Source organism: Mytilus californianus, unplaced genomic scaffold (assembly GCF_021869535.1).
Source record: "Mytilus californianus isolate M0D057914Y unplaced genomic scaffold, xbMytCali1.0.p SCAF_7, whole genome shotgun sequence".
Lineage (NCBI taxonomy): Eukaryota > Metazoa > Mollusca > Bivalvia > Mytilida > Mytilidae > Mytilus > Mytilus californianus.
In genome coordinates, this window is record NW_026262723.1 from 22,018,138 (window position 1) to 22,040,465 (window position 22,328).

Genomic DNA, 22,328 nt, shown 5'->3' on the forward strand with positions numbered 1-22,328 from the left:
CGTATTCGTCCCGGTTAAAGATCTTTTAGAGAAGAAAACCCCTGAACATGTTGTTTGTAACTTCGCATTTTTAATGTTTTAAAAAAGATTTGCTTATTTCTATTGTAGAACGTTTACACAATCAGCATGATCAGAAAGCAAAGGAAACTGGTAAAACAGGTGACAAAGTACCAACAAAGAAAACAAGTATCGTCAATGATTGCAAGTTCCTTATGCTTGCAAGTTTTGGGGATTTCCACTTTATTCGTGACGTCATGCAAAAGTATTTATTATCGGCAACGTGCTACTTTAAAAAACTTAACCGAATATTTTTCATTGCATTTTCACTAATATCGGCTTGTAAAAGAGAAGTTGTGTATGTTCTAACATATTATTTGTTTAAACGTCTATTTCCACTGCTACTGTTTTATTCCTCTCCTAGAATTTCGTTGAATTCTTTGGAAAATCCTTTCAGCAATGTTATTGAGATCTCAACAATAAGTCATCATCTATTTTTAGGTTATGTAGCCTCTTATTCCTTTTTTTAAGGCCACGAGTATTATTTTTTAAAGTCTGTATGTGAGCGGATTTTTTAAGATCAGAAAATGATTTGATATATTTTGATGAAAACAAAACCTGACGGATATTGGCTCGTAAAAGTAATTTAATCCTATGCCATTGAATGCAAATTGAATGAAAAAATATTTTGATGCATTATTGACATTGTGACATCATTATAGTTATCTTAAACGTGTTTAAAATGTTTAATTCTGGACTTTTCAATTGACCATTGAAAGTCACGTAAAAATTAGAATAATCTTTGTAGGGAGAATAAAAAGTATGTCTCAATTTCTCTTTTTTTCGAGATATTCATTTGTTGTTTGATCTCAAATTTATTCTGTAATGTTCAAATACATAATACAATAGGCCTGACCTATATATTGTTGCACATGCGCAAAAACCACCGTCAAAGACAAAGGTCACGAACTTACAAGCTTGTCTACTTATTTTACAGGAATCGGGTCACAATACGAAACATAGAAAGATTGACCATGTTTTTGAAGCTATTCATCAATTAAATGTATCAGACTGTTTGCAAATAAGTAAAAAATATTTACATCCACAGTGGATAATATTTGCTCCAAGGTTGTGATTTTATTCTTCTGTTTCGATTTAGGTTAACGAACTTCCAATCATCGAGGATAATAATATTGGAAAAATGAGTCAAGACTTTTCAACTGATTTATACATTAATGCATTAATAATACATAATTACACAACTGACTAGGTTAGTGTTAGGGTTGACCAGAGTTCTCACAAATATATTGTACCCCTTTCTTTATTTGCTTGTCCAGAGTCATGAGCCTGAATTTTAGAGTTTTTTTTTTATTGTCGTCTGGTATACTTGTATTTACTAAATATTTGATTAGCAAAAAATTTAAAGTATGAAGTGGTCAGTTTTCTCTTTTCAATTATTTGACACTTTGTTATCCCGCGGCCTCTAAGTATTCACTTTGTTAAAGGCAGTACAGTGACATACATGTAAAGTTGTTTGATTGAAGAGAAGTTAATCTACTTATGTAGATAGAGTCATGTGCTATAAAAGCAGAGATTTTGGTTTTAACAAGGATTACAGTATGTGAATAATTTCCCTTTATTTACGAATATTTTGTATAAGCGTTCCTGGTGAAGGTAAATCCAGAAAAGCGATTTGGACGCATACAATTGATAGTGTTATTTTCATTTTGTAACAAAGAATCAAACATATGTTATTCTAGTACAGAGTGTCATTTTCGCAGGGGTATTGTAATTTAAAATTCACCGGCCATAGCAGAGGATTGTTTACTATAACAATAGAATTTCCCGATAGGAACACACTTATTCTGTAGGGTACAATTACTTTTAAATTCCCGTTATATGGTTCTATTGATTGAAAGAATGGTCCATTGGGTACCATATTTATACAACAATATCAGCTGGTCGGGAATACGCAATAAATCTCTACTCTTTTTTTTAGATTTACAAAACTGCGATGATGCTACAGGCAGCTATACAAACGATGTAAACAAAAGTGGGAATGGAAAAGAAAATGGAAGAAGGAATGACAAAAAAGACGACGACGAGAAAAACGGAAGAAAACGTAATATAAATAGATTGAGTGCATATTAATAAAGGAGTTTATACTTATAAAAGGTAGACGTCCATGAAATATCAAACAAAACCTAAATAAATTTTGTCAGAAAAGACGACTTGAATTAAACATACGGTCTTCCAAAAAAAAAGTCGCCATGCAGAGCTTTAAATCGCGGAAAGACAAGACAACTTTTGCATACTGCAAAAGATTTGCAATCGTCAAAACAAAATTCTTTGTTTGAGAAAAATCTTGAATATACAAACAAAAAACAACAAAAAACAAACAAAACAAAAGACAACCATGTAATGAGGTTCTGATTTAGGACAGACATATTATAAGTTATCAACGTTTATATCCGTAGATATGGGTATATTACCGAAGGATGCACCGGGTACTGACGGGCGTTTAAATACTCAGGACTACAGATATGAACTTAAATAACGAATTTATCCCTGGTCTTAATCCGAATCGAGCGATTTGTATGGAAATTTGGTCATAAGATGTAACGTGAAAGCTTTTTATTTCATTATTTAAAGAAGTTTTAGTGAAATTTGGATTTTTTTACGGGGTGTACTAGTGGAACTAACTACCTTTGGTAGAAATCAACAGGTATTCAAATATAAGACATGTTTTATCCAGAAGCAGTGAAACTAAAATAAATCAAATTTGACGCTCAACGTCGCTAGCATTAGACGGCGTGACGTCAATGTTGTTTATTTGCATATCTAGGTCAGTAGTCCTGTTCATTGACGACGTGGTAGCCAAATAATGCATTTGTTAAAATGAATGCCAATAATCGGTAGTAGATTACATATATAATTACAGACATCATGAATAGTCTACTGAATTCAATTTTTTCTTGGGAACAATCACGTAACTAAGGAAAACGCGATTGGTGATCCCCGGGGTTAATGGTTTACGGTAATGGGTATATGGAGTTTTTAATGATATTTCATTAGCGAATCTAAATCCGAGAAATATACAAGGCCGGGGATAAAGACATATGGCGGGAATACAGTCCAGTTTGGCGGATCTTCCTACCTTTTTATCTCGAACGTTTAAGTTAAATAAAAGCTACAGTGAACAGAGCATAATAAAATAAAAAGATATAATTCTATAATCTATATTGAAGATAAAAACACTAACGAAAAATTTTTAAATGATATCGTATCAGACTATTTTCATAGTTACCAAAAGCAAGATCAAAGTTCTAAAACTGCCCTTAAAAAGCGCCTTCTTTACTCTGTTTTACTGACCTCTGAAATGATATCAAAGGTTTCTTCATGAATAGAGATGAAACCACAACAATCTTGTAACAATACCCAATTTTGTTATATTGCTGATTTAATACCAGCTGCGATGGTTTTTCAACAAGTGTATAATGATATATCCTGTATCAATAGGTTTATTTAACAACTCTTATTTTGCTTGTTTCCATTATGACAATCCTGACACCCCGAGGTGTGTTATACGACAACGAATACCTTAAAATATGTATTATCTGACTTATATTCCGTCAAAACATATTATTTTCTGTAAAGATTTGAAGGATTTGCATCCTATTTTACCGACCACACTAAAGTGGGATATTCCTTTTGTTGCGTTCAGGTTTTAATATGTCCCACGGCTCATTTATAATGTGAAAAACAATTCACTATTTAATCTAGATATAAACTTTACAAATCACTATCAAGTTACAATAAAAATTTTAGTGTACTTGCATAAAGCAAGACACAAATGATTTGTTAAGGTTTATGAAAAAAGCATGTCACTTTTTAAGTTATTTATTGTATGAACTTACTTTATGAATGGGGATGCTAAATATTTTTCTTTTGATAATGACATTTTTATCGCGATAAAGCAGATATATTTTTTTTCAACAATTTAATCGAACTATACAAAATATTTTTTTCTTTAATTCTTCTGGCATACAGTTTTTTTAAAAAAAATTTTAAACTGAGAATCAGGATTACATATTATGCTTCCACCCACCAACCCATTTATGGAGTACGTGACTGTTCTTTCAAAGGGAATAAGAACATTTGTTCATTTGATAATATGATAGATGTGAAAAGTTAAAAACTGACACGAAAAGAGCACAAACTCTCGATACATGTACATGTAACCCGAAATATCCATCATGGTAGGTCAAAGTATATTATCGATACAGTATGAATCAACGAGATTGTCAAAATCCTACACACGAATGTGTTAAATCTGGCTTGTTTGAAAAGTGTTGCATTACTAAATCATCTCTAAGTATGTCCCTTTATCGTAGCAATAAATCAAAAGAAATAAATTACATCATGTGTTTGCAAATTAAAATACGCGTCTATGATGAATTTGGGATTTCAGTCTAATAAACTGAAGAAAACAGGAAATGTAATAACTGGAAATTAAAAAAAAAATAGTTTGCATTTTAATCAGAGAAAATAAAATGACCTTACCCAGGTCATTATTTTATGCCCTGAATCAAATTTCATTGAAACTTGGTATCGCCCGGTTGGTTTTTCAAAAGAAAGCCTTAACGTTCTAGAAAGGTTTATCAGCATTGGATATAATGATCTTAGTTGATCTGATTGATCTGCCATGGCGAGGGTTTTATTTTTTTTTCTTTGATTTTCAGTTTAATTAACTGTTGGACGACTGAAACTCTTGGATAATCCAATATCAGTGGTATTGCATCAACGTTGAACAGATAAATGAATGGAAATGTCCGAAATTGAGAAATATAAAGGTTCCACATTTTGGATTATATTGTTCCTACTGGTACTGAATTTTTCTGTCATACCGTTGATTTCATTTTGTTTTCTGCGATTTACAGTTTAAGTAATAAATCTATATCATACGTATGAAATTATCAAATTTTGTTTTCTTCAAAGGAATATAACATGCACACATACATATTGACATACATAAATTTATGAAATTTGTGAAAGGTGTACATCTTTTTTCAGAAATATTCAAACTTAGAGAGATAATTGGAATAACAGGCACACTCATAGTACTGTTTCTATTGATACAGATTAGTATTTTCGTATGCAGACGAAGGTAAATTAATTTCCGTTTGTAACACCACATTATAATATACCAATGAAAAATCAGCTTTTGTATATAGTGTTTTGTAGGCTGTTGCGAATGTTTGCCTTTTCGTAGATTATCGTTTTTATTCAATAGTTTTGTCAGTCTCTCTTAAAAATTTTGTGTTTTGGTTGCTTTCTTCCGTCTCTCCTTTATATGTTTGTACCCTTGAACACTCGTTGTTGAGGTAAGACTGCACAAATAAAAAGCTGTTTGTCGAGTGAGCAAAACATACTGATTTTAAAAATCACATATTATTGAATATTTATATATTTTCTGTTTTTAATTAGTGATATTAATCTTCAAACATTGTCTCGCTTTCAAATATATAGATGTAAGAATTTTTTTTCAAATGTAGACGATATATTTATGAGAATATCAACCAGAACTATATATTACAAAATCACAGATACATGCTTCTTCCGCCTCAATTTTAAAAATAAACCTCGAATTTGAATACAGCGGTCATCTCAATACCAGAATCTATGACAAACGAGACGATTTTAATTTTTAAATTATAACATTTTCTCACATTAGCAGCAATATTTCTAGTTCACCCTTGTATGGAGTACACATTTCTCAACTCGATATTCAAGAGCATGAAGATGGTACTCAGACTAAGTTAATCGTCATCGGTGTCTGGGCAAAATATTAATGAGCCAGGATTTTGTCAAAGAATATCTCGTCCTTTTCTCAAAAACCTCATCGGAAAGTCACAAGGATTTTAACTAGCTGTCAGTAACTGCGAGTACTCTCAGATATGTACTTAGTGTCTTTTTGTTGTTTGGATGTACAAGTACCAGGCCACATCCACTTGTATTTGAAGTATTTGTATTTTTATCCATCTGATGAGTTAAGCCTCTTTCAACCAATTTTTATAGTTCGTTCTTATGATGTACTGTTACACCACTGTCCCAGGTTAGGGGGAGGGTTGGGATCCCGCTAACATGTTTAACCCCGCCTCATTCCATTCTGTATGTATGTGCCTGTCCCAAGTCAGGAGCCTGTAATTCAGTGGTTGTCGTTTGTTTATGTGCTACATATTTGTTATTCGTTCATTTTTTGTACATAAAAGAGGGACGAAAGATACCAGAGGGACGAAAGATACCAGAGGGACAGTCAAACTTATAGATCGAAAACAAAATGACAACGCCATGGCCAAAATAAAAAGACAAACAGACAAATAATACTACAGATGACACAACATAGAAAACCAAAGACTAAGCAACACGAACCCCACCAAAAACTGGGGGTGATCTCAGGTGCTCCGGAAGGGTAAGCAGATCCTGCTCCACATGTGGCACCCGTCGTGTTGCTTATGTTATTACAAATCCGGTAATTTGGTAAGTCGCATTCGTGAAAAGGGAAGGGTATTGTAGTTACGACATAAGGAACATATCCGATATCATCTGTGAAACGGTGATTCCATAACGGTCAACCAACTCGTGATGGCGTCCGTAAAATAGGCCGTTAGTTTTCTCGTTTGAATTGTTTTATATTGTCATTTCGGGGCCTTTTATAGCTGACTGTGCGGTATGGGCTTTGCTCATTGTTGAAGGCCGTACTGTGACCTATAGTTGTTAATTTCTGTGTCATATGGTCTCTTGTGGAGAGTTGTCTCATTGGCAATCATAACACATCTTCTTTTTTATATATATAAGCAATATAGGTAAATATTCAGTGTCTTCTCAATAAATAATAAAGGGGTCTTCAGATAAAGGTTCTCAGTACTACAGGTGTGCATCATATTATCTATTTTGCATTTTCTACTTCATTTGTCTTTGTACTATTATATAAAAATATAAAAAATATGTTCTTTTAAATCTCTAGACGGGGCTCGGTATTACTGTATTCAGCTTTCAGGTTTTTGGCTTTAGGTGTTTAGAATGCTAGTGGGTCCAGATGTAAGATTTTGACGTTTTAGGTTTTTATAGTGTTGTTTTCATTTTGTATACCCTTGTATATTTTTTGCTTAATTTGTACTTTGATTTAGGAAAGTGTATTTGTCATTATATTTTACTATATTGTTTATTGTATGTACTATCAACTCCAAAAACTTGTTTTTCGTCTTTGTCTGATATTTGAATATGTGTTTGAATATTAAGTCAGTTAACGTTGTGTTGTTGGTAAATGGATTCCAACTATTGTCACATTAACTAATTATCATAGTTGGATACCGGTCAAAGTTAAAACAGTTAATACATTTTTAACAAGTTTTTCTAATTTCCATTTATTGCATATATGTTTAACAGACCAAAGGAAAAGACCAGACAAGTTATGAAACCCAATTAGGAAATGACAATATATATTTTCTCGTTTGAATTGTTTTACATCTCTAATTGTCTCCGCATACCACATCACCTTATTTTATTTTCGTATTGTGTTGATTAGATATTCTCCAATATCAATATGATGAAAAACTGATAATTGATTTATCGAATTTTTCATGATAGAGTCAATTGTTTGTTTGTTTGTTGTTGTTAGCAAGACGAAAGAAAACTTCAGGCAAATATTATGAAACGGTGATAAGTCCGGGTCAAATTAATTGAGGTCGGATCATGCTTATTTCTTGTTTAAAATTCATATTATTTAAACTTAAGGATTGAGCAGAGTGATAGAGTGTGAGGGAATACCATTTGATACTATTTCGCGTTGAACTCTAAGACTAAATGGCAATAGGAAGATTTTGAATGTAGATACAAGTGTGTAAATCAAGAACAAAAGTGGACCTATTCAAGTATGCATGCCAATACATTTACTATTGAGAACTTCAATCAATTATTATGAAAAATTCATAAGTCGGGGACAAATCGGATCATACTTGGTTTTGAAATCAAAACCGTATCATTAAATCTTAAGAACTGAGCAGAGTTATACAATGTTAAACTTTTTCCCGATGAATTGCAAGGATAAGTGGAAAAAGAAATTTTTAAATGTAGTTATAAGTTTAAACAAGTAAACAAATCGACAAAATCAAGTACTAATGCCGTTATATTCATTATTGGGTGGATGGTAAAGACCAATATCAGTGGTATAACATCAAATATGTCGATGTTCATGTCAGAATGTAATTAAAATGTTAAATTTAGCTTTTTAAGTCACAATTTACCGACAAGTACTGATTTTCCCCCGTTTTTGTAGAAGTCGTTTTGTATTCCTGTCACGTAGTGTTGTCATTTAAGCGATATTTTTTAACATTGCCGTACAAGCGAGAGGTTATGCAAGCCATAAAACCAGATTTAACCAGATTTAACCCAATATTTTTTTTTAAATGTCCTGCACCAGGTCAGGAATATGGCAGTTGTTATCAAATAGTCCGTTTCTGTGTATTTTGGCGTTTGTTTTTGTTGCACTTCAGTGTTTCTGTTGTTTACTTTTTATAAATTATTCTAAATAATAAGGATGTTCTTGTCCCAGGCAGAAAATCCTGTCCGTGTTAGGCGCAACTTTTTGGAAGTTTTGGTCCTCGGTGCTCTTCAGCTTTGTACTTGTTTTGGCTTTCGAGCTTTTTTTATCTGGGCGTCTCTGGTTGGTCTTGTGTGGACGAGACGCACGTCTGGCGTATTGAATTTTAAGCCTAGTACCTTCTGCTAGCTATTATTCGTGTGTTTCTTTGTCCTATATGTTCTCCCATTTATTTGTATTGTGGTCCTGTCATGTGATGTTGTCGTTTTGGTGTTGTATTTGACGTTGCCATAAAAGCGGGAGGTTTGGCATGCCACAAAACCAGGTTCAACCCACCATTTTTTTCTTAAAATGTCCTGTACCAAGTCAGGAAAATGGCCATTGTTATATTATAGTTCGTTTCTGTGTGTGTTACATTTTAATGTTGTGTTTTTGTTGTGTCGTAGTTCTCCTCTTATATTTGATGCGTTTCCCTCAGTTTTAGTTTGTAACCCGGATTTGTTTTTATCTCTATCGATTTATGAGTTTCGAACAGCGGTATACTACTGTTGCCTTTATTTACTTCTAATAATTGATGTGTTTCCCTCGGTTTTAGTTTGTGACCCGAATTTGTATTCTCTCAATCGATTTATGACTTCTGAACAGCGGAAAACTACTGTTGCCTTTATTTGCTTTGATCTTTACGGTTAAATTGGTAAGTTTACATCATACCATGTAAGTATTATTGTCGATAGATTTTAGTAATTCCATGATCATACGTTTAATTTGTTTTTAGTATTATATTCTTTGAAACTTCATTTGACTGACATTATATGTAGTTTATGACTAGTGCCAATCTTTTAAATCATTATTGAAAGTTGGAGCGATAGTTGATATCTCATCTGGAATAACAAGCACATTCATACTATATCTGATCATACTGGTTATTATTTTTATATGCAGACGAGAGTTAACTTATTTTCGTTTGTTACAGGACAATTTATAAATACCCGTGAAAAATCAGTTTTATAAAAGAAAGATGGAAGATACAAAATCAAATTATCAATAGAAAACGATCTGACAATGCCATTGTAAAACACGACAACGAACAAAAGACAAACAACAGTCTATAAAACAAGACACAGAAAACCAACGACTGAGCAACATGAACCCCACCAAAAACTGAGGAAATCTCGGATACTCCAAAAGATTAAGTAAATCCTGCATTATAGCGTGCACCTGCGTGTTTACTGTTTAGTCTATTTTGGTGATATCCATTTGACGTGTTTCTGTACTTATATATCCCGTCATTGATTTATTGTGCTATGGTAAAGTTTTGTATTCTTGTCTTTCATTTTTGCTAATTTGCTTTGTCTATATGCCTTTTTGTGTTTCTTTGTTACATATTTGTTTGTTTTTATAGTGATTGAGATTATAACGCAATGTTGACTGCTGTACCCCTATATTTGACATTTTTACCTATTATGTCTGTTTGTTGCATTCACACATCGTTGTCAATATAATTTTCATAAAAGTGAGAAGTTTAGCTAGCTATAAAACAAGATTTTAATACACCATTTTCTACATAAGAAATATGACAGTTGTTATTCATTCGTTTGATGTGTTTGAACTTTTGATGTTGCCATTTGATTACGGACTTTACGTTTTGGATTTTCATAGGAGTTCGGCATTTTTGTTATTTTACTTTTTGCTAATGTGCAAATTTGGTGATAACTCTTATTAGATAGATCTCTCTCTACGAAAAAAGGACAGGAGTATGGTTGCGACAAATGAAGAATATCGTCGCCCCTCGTCATCTGTGAAACACATATCCCATAACGGTCAACCAACTCGTGATAGCGTCCATAACACGTTCGAAGGGGGAACTTCAATTTAATCGCTTTATTAAGGAAAACATAATTGGAAATTCAAGCTGTAGGATATCGTATAAACTGGGAGATATATTATCCACAAGCAGGCCCTGCCGGAGTGTTTCTACATATAAATGAAAAGTTTACAGTTGTAAGCTGAAATCGGAGGACTTCAAATTGATAACTTAAAACTTTTGGTTCAATAGCTTCCTCGTAAGTAGCAACCCTCTTTCAAGAAAATCGTGATGAGAAAAACAAGCTCTAAAATATTGTATTAACTGGGAGATATATAATCAAAAAGCACGCGCTGTATGTTTCTACATAGAAATGAAAAGTTCACAACTGGAAAGCTGAACACCTCTCTTTCGTGGTAAAGTTTTGTACTCAACCAATCCTCCCCTATCAATTTCTAGATGAATCATTATGAGGCAGACGTAACTGTATCTGTTGTATTCTTTATTTCAAATACGATAGAAACTTTGAATTATTTAATTAGAGGACAGTCGAATCCCATGTGCCGTACTCTTGTACACTCGCTTTCAAAAGAAGACTTAATGATCATGAGTTATTTTTTCATAATTAATTGACAAACGATATTGTGAAATATCTGTTCAGATTCACAATATGACGCATTTAGTCGAGTAAGCGCAGCGAACTAGTTCAAATAGGCTTATTATGGTGTCAAGAAGCTCATATTTTGATACCAAATTTCGACGGAAAGATTTCGAATAAGGTTTCAAGGCATTTTCTTAACTAACATTCGTATGATTTGTAGTTATATCTATTTAAAACTATTAACAGTAAATATTTAAGCATGTTTTGGTTCCCAATTATCACATATATATTTTTTACAGATCAAATCAAAAGAACAAAAGACAACTGATAAGATTGCAATCTATTAACCAAAGAACTGACATGAGAAATCGTGGAAGTTTTCCCTATAGTTCGAACATAGGAGGACACAATATTCTTCTCGATCCCTCAGTTCCAATACATGGCAATACCGCAAACAGCCGGGTATTACCAGAGGTTACAAGGTTAAATGTTGCAGAGGGTGACGAGAATGTTTACCATTGTCAATGGTAAAACAGCACATCCCGGTATAGCACGACGATAGACAGGAGATGTAATGAGTGTGACCCTCTAGTGAAATTTGTCTCTTATTTCATCAACTTATATAAATGAAGGTTATATCAGGAATGAAACAATAGTTTTATCAAAATAAAAAAGCTACAATTAAAGTCACACTGTCATGCACGTGGGAGGTTTAGCTAGCTATAAAATCAGAATTAACCTACCCTTTTTGTTTTTCGGAAAATACCTGAACCAATCAGGAATATCACAATATTGTTTTCCATTTTTCCGTTGTTTGAACGTTTGATTTTGTCAGTTTTTATTTACTTACTTTTTTAAAAATTTTCCTTGTAGTTTCGTATGTTTATTGATACTGTTTTTTTTTATTGATTTCTATTGTATTTAATAATTTCACGGCATCCTCTGTCAAATCAATAGTAACATAGTATGACAACACGTCATTTTGAAACACTGCCAACATGATGTCCAACCCCATCACCCCTTCAACTACTAAACTAATAGTTATATTTCTAAAATTCTGAGATTGTGTACTAGGACCTTCAATTTGAATAGAAAAGTGTTTCTTTCCAGTAACATATGCCTGATTCTTTTTCAATCCCATATTTTTTCTCACCGGAATTCGGATTTTGAATCTCAGACATTTCAACGACACCTTGTAAAGGTTTCCATAAAGCACCGGGAAACGTTCTGATTTTAGGATTAACCAGTATAAAAAGTAAGGCGCCTTTAAATCAAGGACTATCTATAATAGGTAATTTCAATTATTACGTTAAGATTTGGTTTCGAAGTACAATATACTAAAATCCAGTTTGTCAGGTTCAAGAATCATGCTCTAACATTGATAGTTGAAAATAATGGAAACGTTTTCATATTTGTGTAGTCGATGGTAAAGCTTATTTAACCTGTATTGACATTTATGTTTATTTTTTTATGACAATCTGTTTTAAAGTTCATTTACCTGTATTGCAATTAATGTTTAAAGTTTAGACTGTCTTTAATTTCATATTGTACATAACTGAATTATGACATGTAGGCACAATGCAGAAATATCAGAATAATACAGAAAGTAACGATACATGTATATTAAAAATGTATTTGCTATTCAGATCATTTTTAACATTATGTTATATAAATTAATGGAATTAAGACACCGCCGCTTTAGAACACTGGCATGTGAACCACGTGAGTTACGATTAATGATAATTGATTATACTTAACTGCAGCTAAGCTTAGCGCATAGGGTACTATCAGTCAAACAACCTTTATTGTGTAATGTTCCATATGTCTGCCTATGCAATTTTCTTTTAAGATGTTTCTAAGATTGGCGAAAAATACGAAAGGGGTATTCAAACTCATAAGTCAAAAACTAACTGACAACGCACTGGCTTAAAATGAAAAAGAGCAACAGAAAAACAACAGTACACAGAACACAAAATAGAAAACTACAGACGAACCTCGAAAATGGAGGTGATCTCATGTGTTCCAGAAGGGGAGGATCCTGCCCGTACTACAACTTCCACTCAGTGACATCTTACCGTACAATAACTGCCATGCTTTAGAAATTACAAAATGGGGAGTTATTGATTTCTCTACAAGAGCTTCCCATTGAAAAAAAGACGCAAATTCTTTCGACTCAAACTCTGTTAAATCAGCGGTCAGCTGCCATTAAACATCAAAATAAAACATCACTTATTTTATATACATAATTATGAAACATGCATTATCTTATTTTTTTGCAATTTACGGAAATAAGCAATGATCACTTATCAGAATTACATACTATATCAATTATCCTAAAACAAGAATCCGGAAACCACAGCAAACCCGGATAAATCCTCAAAATGAAACTTGACATAAGTAATCCATTTTGTCCAATATTGAAATTTGAGATGATGTTTTCAAACGGTTAATCTATTAAGCAGATATAGTTTGTGCCGACCGGTACCTAATCCGTCTGTCCGTTGTGCTAAATAGAATTCATTACCGTATTCTAGTTATGAAACTCCTCAAAATTGGAATTTCATCATGGCGATAAGGAGTTTTATCCTTAAACAGTGCAAGGATATTTTCAATGAATTTGTAACACACAGTCACAGGATTAAATCCCGAAAATTGCTGAAATCTAGTGATATTTTGCTACAGATATTTAGCAATAATTCCAAAAAAGTCCATATCACATAACAATGATTAAATCAAAGAAGAATGTATCTGAGGACGCGAATGCACCCGCTCAAGCTTTGGAATTTTCCAAGTTAAAAAAAGAGCATAACTTTAGAACGGTAAATGACTCACAACACAAATTCGAAATCTGTCTTCGTGTTGTGGTTCTGGGGATTGTGTAGGAGTTTCACAAAATTTGGACGATACAAACTTAAGACAGAGTGCGGAAACTAAAAAGTTAGCAATTTACAAGTCATAAAGGGGCTTAACTCTAGAACTGTACGTGATTCACTGCCCAAATTCAAACTCTGTATGCAAGTTTTGATTGTTAGCACTGTGTATGAGTTTCATGAAATCCGGATTAGAAAAACTTAGGTTTTAAGCGCGGAAATGAAAAAAAAAAAACAAATGCGATTTTCCAAGTTATAACGGGGCATTACTCTAGAACGGTAAATGCCTCATTGCCACAATCTAAAATTTTTCTGTGAGTTTTGGTTGTAAGCATTGTGAATGAGTTTCATAAAATTTGTTTGAGGCAAATTAAAGTAAGAGTGCGGAAACGAAAATGTGACGGACGAACGAAAGGCATATGACGGATAGACGGAAGAACATTAACGGTCAAGGTAAACTTGAAGGATTTAACCTGTCCAGTTAAATCCATTTGCCTCAATCTATCTTCGACAATAAATCCAACAACTGTCCATCGGCCATCATTTTCGTTGACTATTTTATCTACATAAATGCTCAGATCTTTCGGTAAAGGAATTTCCTAAACAGGAAAAGTTCATGAATATGTATATGACACAAAACATTTACAGTAGAAATTAGGAGTTGAAATTGATTGACAATCCAGGAGCGTAAAAATATTCTTTTTTTTTAAACTGATCAATCCTTTTATTCAAATTTCCTCTGTTATACAATATCCCTTGGAATGCCGGGAAATCAAACATAAGGAGCATTGCTTTATTACATTCTGCATTTAAACCAGAGGAACAAACGACATATTTCAATGATAACAAAATATTAAAAAATAACAAGTCAAATTATACTCTAATATTTCACTTTTTTCAAACACATTTGACATAGATACATTATCAATGTATTCAATTTAAATTCCTCGTGCTACGCTTAACAACTCAAGCGTAAGTCACAACATGTCATTTTCAAGAACCACGCCGTTCAATGGATGACTAGCCCCTGCACGTGTATCATGGTAAAAGGTGATTGTTTTTTCGAATCTTGATTATTTTAAAACTTAAGATGGATTATGTGGAAATATACAAGGGCAGAAAGAGTGCTAACTCTATACTACAGGACTATAGAAATTAATTTGCTGCTAGTGGTGAGTACTTATAGTAATATTATATAGACATATGTAATCGTAAGTGCAGTTAGTAGTATATACAGTATATATAATCACATAAATTCAGGTGTAATACCAGCGTTGATTTTCCCTATTAGTCTTTGTTAAAATTGCACTTTTCAAAAAATTGTGCAGAATTCATCTTTGTTTCAAATAAAGAAATAATATGGAAGTTAACCGATCAAATTTACACCCCTTTTTTCCTGTGTACAAGCTTTAGTAACCATGTAACCACAAGTTTCCAAAATATTCTATAGAAACACCAAATAAAAAATAATGGTGCTTTGAAACATTCATGATATATGTTTATGACCCAGAATTTTTTTTACTGCAATGAAATGAAGGATTAGTTACCAACAACTGTCAAATTCAAGGGAATATTTTTTTCGACCCTTTTTCGGATGCAACTGGATGTGACGTACTATGATTTGGTGGTATTACACATAAAGAAGACTTTTTTGTTGAATAAACTAAATGTGATTTTTTCCTTTGTTATACTGGTTATTTCAAGCATTACTGTCAAGTTTTGTCATAATCAGTTCAATAGTTTGAGAAAAATCTAGTATAATGTAAGACATCATATACAGCGATTCGAGCAAAATTTCTTCGAAAAATCAAAATCAAGCCGCATCATGAGGGAATATAGTGTGGTCCAATAAATGATCAACTATTTATCTCATCTGCCTATAAACATTGAATATGATACAAAAGATGTATTCAGGATGATAAATACCACTAATGGACCTCTTTGTCTTCATTATAAGGTCTCTTTTGGTCCATGTTTACCTCTCATTTCCGCAAAATTTCAAATTTTTAGGCCAACAAATAAATGTTTTTGGGTTACTTTCACTCATTTATGATAGAAATGTTATAATAAATGAGTTATTGAAGTATTAAAGCTGAATGAACTAACCAACAGTTTGCTGAAAACAGGGAGGTGTCAATAAGTCCTTACGTAAAACTTGAATTTACGCCGCGTTCCAGATAGGGACATAAAAAGCTTCCCTTTTAGTGAATAATTTGTTGTAACTGCTTCAAAAATAATTTCATTTACTTATAATTATATAGTTATTAAAGTATCACTTAGAAAAAAGTTTTCTATTATAGCAGAATATAAGAAATAAGGAGAAAAAGTCCCCTAAAAACACTGAGTATGGCTTGCTCTGTCTTCTTATATCCACTCAGAATATTTCATTTTTTGTAATATTTTACTTAAAAAACATGAAATTTTAACAATTGAGAGTACTCACAAGGTCAAAGATGCATGTGCAGCTTCCAATATTAGGTGGTATACCACCATTGATTTCCCCCTTTTAGTCTTTGTTAAATTTGAAAAAGATTGTGCATAATTTATCTTTGTTTCAAATAAAGAAATATTTGGCATGAGTTAAGTTTTATCCTGTCCAGTACTAAAGACAAAATTTCACATATCATTTCATTGCATATAAGAAAATAACCATCACTGGAAGTTAACCAATCAAATTTTCACCTCTTTTTTACCTGTGTACAAGCTTCAGTAAATATTCTATAGAAACACAAATAAAAAAAAATATTGGTGCTCTGAAACACCCAAGATATATATTTATGACCCAGAATTGTTTTACTGCAATGAAATGTAGGATTAATTTCCTATAATTGTCAAATTCAAGGGAAATTTTTTTTTCGACCCTTTTTCGTATGCAACCGGATGTGACGTACTATGATTTGGTGGTATTACACCTTAAGATCAGGTATGCGTTGAAATAATTCATCAACAATGGTTTAAAGCCAAATAATAAGTCATTAAAAAGCAAAAACGAAATTAAACATTGAAGACATAAAGTGAATATCTTAATAAAAACATAAAATTAGAGGAGCACAATTAGCTAAAAAATTAACTATGTTCGTAAAATGATAGTTACTTATGCTTACCTGTGAAATATTTCCGTACATTCCTTAAGAATTAATTTCACATTCTTTTGTTTTGTCGTTTTTTTTTTCTTTTGATACTTTAAAATGTTCCTTTCTTTCCACATCAAACATTTACCTGTTAAAAAAACCGTATGTACAATTACCGTCAATTCATATTATTCATTCAAAACACCTAAAATAATTGATACCTCCGATATTTGTATTGTTTCGCTACAATTATTTTCGCGAAATGAATTTATCTTTTAAAAAATATCTAACCATACATCATCTTTATGTGTACAATTCGAAAAAAAGAAACACTAGTGTTTCTAAGTTATTCTTAAAAAAGTGACAAAATCCATTGGACGTATGGAATTGTTTATAGCTTTCTTTAGAATATATACAATATTATGAAGAATTTTGCATTGTAATTTGTTAGCTTTTCTTGGTTGCAACATTATTTTGTAAAACTCTCCATATATCATGCCAAATTATTTATTTTGTTAATGAGATATATCGTTTAAATTGATTACTAAAAATAACTCTATTATGGATTAGGAAAGGGTAATATTTCGGCTTTAAAATGAATTCAAGATTTTAAAAATCCATTTAGTAGTTTTGGAGAAATTAATCTTTAAAGACTGTTACACTCAGTTTCAGAGAATATGAAAAAAAATGTATCCATTACATACGAAAAGGCTGTAAAACTATTATAACAAAGGATTGCCAAAAATAATGAAATATAATCACGATTATCAACCATTATCACATAAAATTCGAATTAATAAAATAAGTAAGATTAGTTAAAGAGACTACATCATATAAGTACAATATGTGGTTTTATACGTCAATAAATTCCTCATAGATACAGCCAGCGAGACAGAAATATAACTACATATTACAGACAATAGTCGTATAATACATTTAGGGTGTATTGTTTTAAGTGTTGACAACTAAAACAAATATCCTTATGAACTGAAAAAAGACAATTCACTAATAAAAAATGCAGTTTTGATGAAGCATTGTATTTTCTCGTTGTGGAAATGAAATAAACTATTACCAATAGGATTACAGTTTACATCAACGTTAGCTCCGCATTACAACAATCGCTTCATGATTGTTTTTAATAAACCTACACTTTCCTATATAACAAGTTTAACGGAAGTTTGAAAAACACATATTACGAATTCTATTTGCATTTTAACAAAATGATATATGAATCATAACGGTTATTACTTATTATTCTAGGTCAAACCTCTGAAATAAGGACAGTCTTTACTTGGTTGTTTTTTTTTCACATTTTAACTGAAACTCATGGAATAGGTGAGGGGATGAACCATACGAACTTTTCAAGTTTTAAACTTCCTTGACAACCGAAATTTTGATAACACATATATAATGACAACTGGAAACAAACATTGACACAGAAAATACTCAAAACAATTCGATATCTCAGATGCAAAACACAAACAAAAAGCAAATGAGAGGTATAATGTAAGGCTAGTTTTTATAAATTCGTAATCTCTAAATATTATTACTTGCCAGGGATACCTAAAGTCCACAAACACTTTCAGCTTTGCGTCCTTAACATGTTAAATAATTCCCTTACGTTTCCACGTCAAATTATATAGTTTTGAGAGCTGCGCTGAGTAATAGAGTCGGAGGGAAGACCGATAAATTCAAGTTAGCGATGAATAACAAGAACGAGCGACGAAAAGTACGACATTATGACCAATAATCAAATAATTCACTTCTAATGACATTTCAAAAAGGCGTTTTGTGAAAGATATCAATGACTGAGTTACGATTTTAAAAAATTAAAAGATTAATAAGAAATAAAGGAGATCATTGAAACAATTGCTTTTATTTTTTGTCTATGTATGTTTCATTGTAAACCATTAAAGTACTGCCCATTCAAAGATGACGGCCACAAATAAACGTTAAATTGAAATAAAAAAAAATGTTTAGAAAATATCATCTTTTTAATATAATATTATTTTATATGTATGTCTGTATTGCTTTTATCTAGTGATATTAATCTTTTTAAATAATTTTAATCACATAAATTTGGTTATAAGAGACTTAAAAAAAAGTTAACCGTTAAATTTTGAAAATTCAAAAAAAATGTTTCGTCATAAATTATGCCGACGGTAAGGTTTTAAATAAGTTTCACGGTATTGTGGTTGCATTTTTTTCACAACCATTTGTATGCGTTTGTAGTATATTAAGTGTCAAAATGTTAAAAGTAACATTTTTAACATTTTTTTATATTCAAAATTATTACATATTTGTTTACAGATCAAAGAAAAAGAAGAGCAAAGAACAACAATCTATGGACCAAAGAACTGAGGAGGCAAGTGGTCAGCTCTCCAAATTACTGTTTTGTGAAAGGAAAAAAACCGAATAACTGTATCCTTAAACAATTTTATTTATATCGTTGTATAACGTTGACATGGTACATTACCGGATAACTAGGTTAAACAGATACAAAACTAACAAGACCAACAATCTAAAGTCTAAGTTTATTGCATTTTTCAAGCGGGAAAAACAGGATTGGATTAAATTTCAATTAATTTATTTATCTTTCGTCCCTCTTTTATTTCAATGGCTTCGAGTACTATAATATCGGCACTCTTTTATTTTGATTTTTGATGTTCTTTGTGCTGATCTTATTTATCAATCCTTTTCCAACTGATTTTTTTTTTTTTTGTATTTATGACTTGAGGAAACACCACCGTCCCAGATTTAAGTGAACTAGCTTAGCACTCGTCAACATGTTTAAAAAATACAAATTCTCAATGAGACTGATCCTTCTCTGTACCTCTTTGATTCAGTGGTTGTCTTTGGTTGTTATCTGCCATATTTAATTTTCGTTTATCATGTTTACATAAATCAGAATGGTTTTTTTTTACCATTTGAAGTAATTGACATTTAGTGGTCATATTTGTCGAAGACAGCACAGCACGGTGACCTATTTTTGTTGTTTACATTGTCTTCCTGTTGTGTCTGGTGGTTTGTTGTCTCATTAATTGAGGTACGTAAACTAACTAAATGAAATTGATAGAGAAACAAATTAGAAAGAACATTGTAAAATGTTGATATGGAAATGATAGTGTTAAAACTGTCAATATCGACATAAAAAAACGAAGAACCAAGAGAAACTAAATGGTCTATAAAGATAAAAGAGGGACGAAAGATACCAGAGGGACAGTCAAACTCATAGATCGAAAACAAACTCACAACGCCATGGCCAAAAAATAAAAAGACAAACAGATAAATAATAGACTAAGCAACACGAACCCCACCCAAAACTGGGGGTGATCTCAGGTGCTCCGGAAGGGTAAGCAGATCCTGCTCCACATGTGGCACCCGTCGTGTTGCTTATATTATTACAATTGATAACTGTAGCAGATAGACATTTGGAACATAATTTGTCGATATTGACTAGATGTCGCTGATATCGTTGATATTGACATCTGAAATATGCGAACCAGAAGGAACTAAATTATCTAAATAGATAACAACTGTTGGAACATAATTTGTCGATATCGACTGGATATCGATGATATTGTCAATATCGACATCTTATTCAGACGAACCAGAAGAAACTCTATTGTCCCTATAGATAACTGTAGCAGGTAGACATTTAGTACATAAAAAGTCGATATCGAATCGCTGTCCTCATCTTGTCAATATCGACATCTGAAACAGACGAACCAAGAGAAACTAAGTTGACTATATAGATAACTGAAGCAGATAGACATTTGGAACATAATTATTCGATATCGACAAGTTAAACAGATTTTCAAAAGAAACGTGCCAGGTATAGCATTTGACTGAAAACAATGAATCGATATCGACGGCTGATTTTGTGTATATAGTAAAATATGCATATTGATATCGATAAAATATCGTCGATGTCGTCGATATCGAAACTACTTCGTGTATCTGCCATACCTCAATTTTTTCAGAAAATAAGCGTCACTGCGATTTGTATCATACGGGTTATTTTAATCGATATATGTCCTACTTGAAATTTGCTATACATTATTTCTATTCTAACTGTTCATTTTTTCAAATCATTATAGTTGATTCTTTTTTCATAATTTCGGTATGTCTTTATTCTAAGTATATTGCAAATTAAGATTGAATGCTTTCATCTTCATGCACAGTTCAGTACATCCATTTGCTGTTGGAGAAATTACAATATGACACCGATAAACTGTTATGAAATATGATCGAAACACATAGGAATAGTTACTTCTACTTGTCATTTTTTTAACGACCATATAAAGCAATGAGGAAGTATAAAAACATTACCATTTTAAGTTTGTTCCTATCATTTGGAATTATTCCAAATGTTTTTGTTGTTGTTTGTTTTTAATAGCCATGAAGCTTTTAGTGTAATTGTCAAAAAAACTATGAAGGCTGATGATAACATGTTTAGTATTTTGTAAGGAACTTTTACATTAATGGTAAGCAATTTTGTATTTCCTACTGAACTTATAAATGCAAATGGTTAATAATTTTGTATTTCATACGGAAGTTTTTAAAAATAAATGGTTGGCACTTTTATATTGAATATTTTAGTCTAAATGTAGGAATTAAGATATAAGCAAAGAGATAACAAACAGACCAGTTTCAATTTTAATACCATAAACGGTTCTAATTTAATTATACCAGATGCGCATTTCGACAATTAATGTCTCTTCAGTATTGCTCGTGGCCAATATATATTATATATTCAAATATTGAATATTTGAGTCGAAATGTAGGAATTAAGATATAAGCAAAGAGATAACAAACAGACCAGTTTCAATTTTAATACCATAAACGGTTCTAATTTAATTATACCAGTGGCGCATTTCGACAATTAATGTCTCTTCAGTATTGCTCGTGGCCAATATATTTGAAAACCAAAAACAAACTTATACAATCTTTGAAGAGCAAATCAAATAAAAATAGACATAAAGTAAAGCTAAATCCGAACAAGGAATCAGAGCTTTGCAAGAGGGAGATAAATTCCTGGTTTTGAATAATTTTCCAAATTTGACGGTTTGGATAAACCAAAGACCACCATAGACTTAATCTGAATAAGCAAAATTGAATCGTATAATTCACACGAAATATAACACCCCTCCAATGACGTGACTTTCAAATCATGACTTTAAGAAGGGGAGAAAAGGAAACTTTGTGATACGCACTTTTATCCATAGTCAGATGGACATGTAGGATGCAACATATTAATGAATCAAAAAGACCTTTTTACACAATGATATGTAAATGACGGCTTGCCTCTAAATTATTTAAAACGGGAGTATTTTTCTCATATCAATTAACCAGATGTAAAATACACTATTTATTAACATAT

At 31.9% G+C, this 22,328-nt stretch overlaps 1 protein-coding gene and 1 long non-coding RNA gene across 8 annotated transcripts in view; both read left to right on the forward strand.

The window, feature by feature from the left end:
• LOC127707660 (uncharacterized) overlaps positions 1 to 22,328 on the forward strand; it is a 266,798-nt gene that overhangs the window by 204,843 nt on the left and 39,627 nt on the right. Inside the window, exon 1 of one of the 7 annotated variants that reach the window (XM_052212307.1) lies at positions 21,296 to 21,432. The exons of the other annotated variants lie outside the window; for them this stretch is intronic. The gene's annotated coding sequence lies outside the window, so the exon portion shown is untranslated. Of the gene's footprint in view, positions 1 to 21,295; positions 21,433 to 22,328 lie in introns of those variants that run through there. 7 annotated transcript variants of the gene reach the window in all.
• On the forward strand, positions 1,364 to 11,876 carry LOC127707675 (uncharacterized). The gene is made up of 3 exons (XR_007984983.1): positions 1,364 to 2,119; positions 5,071 to 5,164; positions 11,304 to 11,876. It is a non-coding gene; the product is annotated as an uncharacterized LOC127707675 (long non-coding RNA).